This window comes from Apostichopus japonicus, chromosome 13 (genome assembly GCF_037975245.1).
Source record: "Apostichopus japonicus isolate 1M-3 chromosome 13, ASM3797524v1, whole genome shotgun sequence".
Classification (NCBI taxonomy): domain Eukaryota; kingdom Metazoa; phylum Echinodermata; class Holothuroidea; order Aspidochirotida; family Stichopodidae; genus Apostichopus; species Apostichopus japonicus.
The window spans coordinates 25,283,718-25,291,498 of record NC_092573.1 but is presented as its reverse complement, the minus strand read 5'-3'; the positions used below and the strand labels follow the sequence as shown (position 1 = coordinate 25,291,498).

Below are 7,781 nucleotides of genomic sequence, written 5' to 3'. Positions count from 1 at the left end.
TTTTCATGTAGATCAACGTCATTAAGGTACATCCCCAGGGAATCGAACGGCTCATTACCACGCATGTTGAACTCTCATACAGGCAAGGGAAGTGCTATACTAGCTAACCTAGTTATCTCATATAGTGCATTGACATCCATACAAGACTCGGAGGTGGGGGGGGGGGGTGGTGTTCGGACTGCTTGACTTCCGAGAAAGAATATAATAAAGGCAGAGAAACGGTGACAGGACTAATTCAATCAGGACTATTCAATCGATGTTTATTGACTACGGTTCTCTTACCAGCATTGTCCAGCCGCATTGTTGTCTCGTATCCATTGTGCGCCATCTACTGTATGTACTAATGTAAGGAGGATGCAAGGTTCCCTAGTTACAGCTTAGAGAAATACACTGTAATCTTAATGGTTTACTCGACCGGACGTTATCTATAGCGTGAGACTAGAATGTTTTCTGTACGGAAGCGTAGACGGGACATATGTCAATTGATGTTTGATGAGATGCAACAATTCGCCAAAATGACAAGACGCTAAAGATTAACATTTCGTCGACCAATACCAACTCATCGAAATCACAGAAATATGAAAATTGACATTTTGGCGTGGAACATAAATTCGTGAAAATGACAATTTATCTTAAAATTGTAGTTTTGGCGAGATAGGCCTACATCTCGACAAAACGGTAATTCTCAGTTTTTGACGTTTTGGTATGATGTCGTCGAAACTACATTACTTTGACGAATTAGTGTGTAAGTCAATTGGAATTTAATAGGTGTATGCTACCATACACTGACTCTCAGTACAGTTGAGCAAGTTAAGAGCCTCATCGGCCGCTGAACAGCCCGTTCGAGAGATTAATTAATGATCGATGTATGCATTAATCTTTCATCATGGCGGTCTATGCTTTACAGCTGCATTTACTAACTCAATGGGTGACGTCATCCATGTAGCAGAGAGAAACAAATTTGATCTTTTCTTAGTCTATGTCTATGACTTGAAATATTGGAACGTTCTAGTTCTACCTACGCAGAAGCCGGTGATGTGTGACTCTGATATATGCCATTAACGAGATGGAACCATGCAACGATGCACATACGATTATAACACATGCAATATGACATGACTGTTAGACACACAGGGAACTGAACCTTTAATGGACTATTCCTGCCTAAAATTCCATGAATAATTAAAGCCATTACGTGCGTACCGAAAAAGAAAAATATACATAAGATAATGTTCGAAGTTATGTTTTCCTTAATGTTTCGATACCCTACCCAGGCGCGTATCCAGGATTTTCTAACCCGGGGGGCGCGAATTACTATCTAAGCGGAGCGCCACCATGGGTTGGCGCGGAGCGTACAAGAAAATTTCTGGTTTTGATACCCCCCAGATCACCGGAATGGCACTTCTCGGGCTTGAAAATGAGCAACCAGATGTAGACTTTTGCATGAGAACCAAGTTTTTCCCCAAAGTTTTTTCCATCCATAACCATTTTGAAGATTGTCACCAGTCACACATCATGTTCGACCTGATTGCATGTTCTATGGATCATTGCTTTTGTAGGTTATTCTACGTCACGGCCCACAATATCCGAAAGCCCCACTTTTCAAGGTTTTAAGCCCATTACTTGTTGAGAATTTGAAAATTCACTTTTCTCGTGAATAAAATCACTTGAAAACATACCCATAATGTTGCACAAAATTCAATCTATAGACAACCATTATAGAAAAACCTCCTTGAACCCCTAATAGACAGGTCAAAATTGCACGAGTAGAGGAAAGTATGATGAAGCATGTTGGTGAGGAAATTTTCTAAAATTCCGACACAGTTAATTTATTGGTGTAGAAATATTGCAACCTCTTATAATGGCTTTTACAAACTTGGTTGAAGGAACAGAAAAATAGCAGATATTTCCGATATGAGGTATATCGAAACCGAACACTTCACTCATAGGCGTAGGTCCCGTAGGATGCGGGGGCTGCAGCCCCCCCCCCCCCCCAATTGTTTTCCCATTTTTTTCGGGCACCTACTGAAAGAAAAATAAATAGCAATGAATAGCTTAAAATGATCTCCTTGGTAATTGAAATAAAGTTGTAAGCTTGGCCGACATTACCTTTGTAAAAGAGAGTTTTGACATAAATGGATTTGTATGCTTTTTCTCCATCTGCATAAGACATTTGGTTGTTTACATTAGCATCCGGCGGTATACTGTGCAACTTTGACGGACCGTGCGGTACACGATGCCATACAATGTAATGACCGATCCTGCCTATATGATATTGGCATCGACATGTTGAATGCGCGCTTTGCGCGCGAAAAATTTTGGCTTTTTTTTCGGGCAAGTCATTACAGCCCCCAAATCCAATCTGGCTCCTACGCCTATGACTACACACATTGACAGTTTTTGAGGCTGTTCATCGTGGAACATGCATTTCAATGCTCATTGATATGATGTTATATCTGCTCTTTGCTTTACAAATTCGAACAGGCGTGTAGCGAGTAATTGGCAAGGGAGGGCGAAGCCTGTAACAAGGGCGGCGGAAGCACTTTTAATCTGGGGGGCACCAAAGTCGAAGGGCACTTTGCAGAAATTCGATTGGATTGATGCAGCCTGATATTTAGTACCCTTTATAACTCTTATTGTATTATCTTATTTGCGTATACACATCACTCCATCAACGCCACCCCCCCCCCTCTCAAGGAAACAATGCATACTAGCACTGCAATATCTAATGTGCAAATTGGGAAACAAGAAAAAGACACAATGAGGTGAAATCATTATAAAGTCCAAGTCCCTGCACACGCGATCGATACATGCATGAAAGCAAATGAAATATTTTAAAATACTGAAAGAAAGAAAAATTTCCATGTGTTTTTCAATGGTTAAACTGATATTATTATGATCATTATTATTGTAACGACTTTCCGAATAATTATAACCAATTTGGAAGGGTTATAACACGGCAAATGATTGTATGTTATTGGCATGCGATGTAATAACCAACGCATGCCTATATGATATGCACATTGAGATGTTGAACGCGCGCTCCGCGCGCGAAAAATTTTGGTAATATTTTTCGGGCAAGTCGTTACATCCCCCCAAATCAAATTGGGCTCCTACGCCTGTGGTAGTAAACATTTAAAACTTCTCGAAATATTTCATTCGACGTGGGTTTCGCTTTGTAAACTCTTTTTTTATTTAGAAATTTTTATGTAGAAAAAGGGCACATTTTTATCCTGAGGAAAAGTGGGGGGCACGTGCCCCCTGTGCCCCCCCCCCCCCGGTTCCGCCGCCCTTGCTGTAGGCAAACTATCTAAGCGAAGCGCCACCATGAGTTGGCGCGAAGCGTACAAAAAAAATTTTGGCCGAAAATGCCTCCCAGATCGCTGGAAATGACACTTCCCAGGCCTTGTAAGTTGCATCTAAGCATTGTCTATTTTGAAATTACTAGCGATGTCATAAAGAAAATTTGCTCGGGGGGGGGGGCGGTCGCCCCCTTCCCGAAATGCGTTATGTTCCCCGACGACTCGGTCGAGTTCAAGTACATTAGTGAGAGAGGAAAAACGGAAACGTCAAAAAAGGAGTTGTCGGGGTAAGGGGTAGGGTGAGGCGCACACCCCCTCCGTAATCCTTGATCTGTCACTGGCTACCCTGTGTATATAATAGGGATCTTTCTCTTCCCGAGGTCTTGGCTATCTTCTACTCCCTCCTTTTCTCCTTTTTCTCTTTTTTTTCTTTTTCTTTTCCCTTCCTTCCTCTCCTCCTTTTCTTTTTTCCCCTCCTTTTCCCTTTTTTCTTCTCTTTTTTTTCTCTCCTCTTTTCCTTACCCGGGGGGCGCGCGCCCCCAACGCCCCCCCCCCCTGGATACGCACCTGCTACCTGTGTTGTTCATGGATGAGAAATTTCATTAAATGACTGAATATGTGAGTGTGTTTTGATTAAAACTAACGGGAAAAGGTGTAAAAACGGTAAAATTTTGGAAAGCACTTTTGAAGAAAAAAACCCATTCTTATTATAAGAGCTATACCACGCCTAGATGTGAGTTAAGTCATGAATATGCAAAACAAAACATTGACGGTCTCACCGAAATGACAAATGAAACTATTCAAGTTTTAGCTTTAGATTCCAAATTTGAGTTAAAATGTTGAATTGGGAAGCCACCCGACAAGATGATGATGTAATCCATAAGCACGTGTGGGCTTCACCCACATTCGTGGTAGTAAACTATAACTGCCTCGTGACCTGTGTTTATATTTGTTATCTCCGTCAGCAGTATTCCATACACGCTAATCATGTTACATTGTAGCAGGCGGTTGCTTTCTCCTCGACATTATTCTTCCATTGCGTTAGGTTTCATCACCGGATAATTTTTTTATACTTTCTGGGGTTGAGCAGATAAGAATAAAACATTAATAACTACTAAACTCGTGTAGCACAATATTTGAGCTCCCTATATGAGATACACGAGTACTGACTCGTGTATCTCATAAGCCTGAGCCTGCTAGGTTAAGCGCCTACACGAGTCAGTCACTAAACCATTTGATATTGTATACCCCACGCTTCAAAAAGTGGGGGCGTGTCCCCTGCCGCCCCATGAATGACGCCCCCGCCGGCATAGACGGATAAGCAGCCGTCCTAAAGACATTCGGCTATACGTGCGTGTTATGTGCGTGTTTATATGTAGGGGTGGGAGGAGTAGGAGGTAGTCATTACTCGCGCGGGTCTCCAATATTTATATTCCTTGTTTTAAAGCCAGTGCTGAATCGTACAAAAAATTATAGTATACGAATCGGCGTATGAAATAGTCTGGATCAGCCTAGGGGCCCGATTAGTTTAGAGTCTTTGTTATTCCGAGATGCTTCAGGCTCCTGTATTACACAACTAAATTGTTAGTATTATGGGGCCGGGATTAATTGTTTCTTCACACCCTTTGCACGGTCCAGATGACGACAATGGGTCAATCAGATTCGAGAATTTTTAACAAGCACTAATATAGCGTACTAAAACAAGTTCCACTGTGTACATTGTTTTGATTAAAAATGTGTTTGGTGTTAACTTTTGGTGCCAACAGAAACTTCAGAAGGTGATATTGGACAACTTCCTGGATCCGCTCATGAAAATAGGATAGTTATACTCTGAAATTGGTTAACCATCTACACTTTATCTTAGGAGGGCCTCCCATCTCGACCCTGGCAGTTTCGCAGTTCCTGGCGATGTCGGTGATGCCAGATGGCGCAACTGTTCATGTTCGTCAGTCTGTTCTAGCTCTGGTCTGCGTGTGGAGTTGGATTCTCTGTTTTAAATGTTGCTGGATTAGTTGAGTACTATAAAATCTCTGTCAGGTATTGGTTTCGTTCCACGATCGATTTATAAACTATTGTCGGACATACATTTCGTAGAAACAAAGGATAAATTGATCCTACCTGTAACATATCAATAGCGCCTCTCAGATCAGGTTCCCCCGAATTTTCGTGGCCGTCCGTAAGGTGATACGAAACAATCCAATGTACGATACAATGGCTATATCACGGATAGACCTATACACTTTCTCATGTTACTATTTGTTATGTTTTCTTATATTATCATGTATAATCGTGAGTCTTAGTTCTATTTGGTACCACCTCTCCTCTCAGCCCCCCTCCTTCCCTTTCTCACCACGAAGCCCCCCTTTCCTTTCTCACCCGAAAGGCTGGGGAGTCACCCTTCCTCATATGTTATCTGTCATTATCATGTGCTACCAGATGTGTCGAGGGTATGGTCGGGCCAAACCCAAGGGGGCTATTATGTCACCGGCCGTCATTTTCGGAGTCTTCACATTTCCCCATATATTGGTATATTATGAAAACGAGAATATATATTCTGTATATCTCATACTTCACCGGTCCCCGTTTGACCCCGGTTCCCATGGTTGACCCTGGGGATGTATCCCCCATCTGACCTCCCCTCTGGTCAGGTATGTGTGCCACGTGATCCCAGGAGAAAGATAAGTCGACTACATCCCATCGAATCACAACTTGTTTTTCTGACCAAAAGGTTTGAAATTGTCCTGCTGTCCGACAAAGTTGGTGACAAGTGGTCAATGTGTGCCTTGTCTTCTTCACCATGTCGTGTAACAGAACCACACCCACATAGATCATATCACCAGCGAATGCGTAGGATTAAAATCTGAAAGTTGTTATTGTTATTTCAAATATCAAAATCCTTAACTTAAAGAAAAGCTTTATGCCCGGTTCTGAAAACAAATTTATTGAATTATATAGATATATATATATAGCACGGGGAACCACCTACTATATACGTGGCTATCTTGCATAATTATTCATATTATGCAAGTGTATGCGTTTCGCATCATCATTTAGATGAATAGGCGTTCAAACGAAGCAAAAAAGAAATACCAATTCAACTATATACCTACCTTTAATCAATTGATCACGGTATATAACTATACATCTTTCACTTTATCTAGTAGATAAATCCACGGTAATCCCCCAACCCTATTCCATCCCCTCTCCCCACCCCTTCAAGTTCCATCCCCACCTCCCCATCCGTCTTCCATCCCTCTCCCCCAACCCTTCCCTTTGATTGAATATGATTTCTTTCAAACTTGGTAATTATTCTCAGACGCCTAATAGGTCAGTTTAGTTGATCAAATATTCGTTCTGTATATTTTATTCGGTTCTATAGTAGACCGGTTATATAGTTTTACATGATAAGTACCGCAGCTGTAGGCAATAGCCTGCATGCGGGAGCATCTCATAACTAATTGTAATTAGGATTCGGTTTTATGATGCAGTCGTTATTGCACATGAATCTCTGAGATTAACTTGTACGCCGGTATACGTCTCAGATTTTACGCAGGTTTTCTATATAATTATTTCCTTGCCTGTTAATTTTAGAATTTTTGTTCTTATTACAAGCGAAAACGGAACTTATCTCCGTCTGGATAACCAACAGATCGTTTCACCATTACAGAGCAATTACCCTGCAAACCCGGATTGTCTGAGACTATTCCCGGCTATGTCGTGTTTTGACACGTGATTTGTTGTTGATTTTATCACAGCGATTCCAAGCCTGTCTTTACATATCGATCGAAATCGTTTCCTGCCATCTGTTTGGCAACAAATGCTCTGCGCCCACATTCTATACGTCAGATACCCCCCGCAAACCAAAATATAAGGATTGATTTCCAAATAGCTTTCTAATTTAATAACAGGATGACTTGGCAAAGTTAACACTGGGGAGAGTAATCATGACGCCAACAGTTTTTCGCTGTAATTGTACTCTCAAGAGGGTTAAGTCACGGTCGCACTTTCTGATACAGTATGATAACTAATGCTTCTCGGCCTTTTGGCTAAGATCATGTGTAGTATCTGTTCCCTTAGGGAATGGTGATACACACCTGACGATGATCACACAGTCACAGTCCCGATGCAAGGGGACTGGGGCTGAGAGCGGATCAGTCGTTTGGTAGTTTGGTTTTCGTGCCCAGGTTCTTTCCTGGGTGACTTTTTCTTAAAAAGTATCTTTCTGATACAGTATGATAACTAATGACTACGGCAATCTTTGTACACTAGCACACCAGCACACAAATGCCATTTTCTCTATATTCCTGCTATGTACTGAAACTAATGTTAGTAAAGCGGACTGACTGAGCTATCAGTGGGAGATTAAATCACAGTCTCAATTAATGTACACCTGTGCACATATAAACATTGCATGAGCAAGAATCAACCAGTAGACGCTAGTTGACATTATGTAGGTGCAGTATTGAGATACACTTGTTC

The 7,781-nt window shown here is 41.6% G+C and overlaps 1 pseudogene; it reads left to right on the top strand.

Annotated features, from left to right (window-relative positions):
- The first annotated feature begins 7,328 nt into the window (after positions 1–7,328).
- LOC139979256 (U2 spliceosomal RNA) lies at positions 7,329–7,546 on the top strand (annotated as a pseudogene).
- The last annotated feature ends 235 nt before the right edge of the window (positions 7,547–7,781 follow it).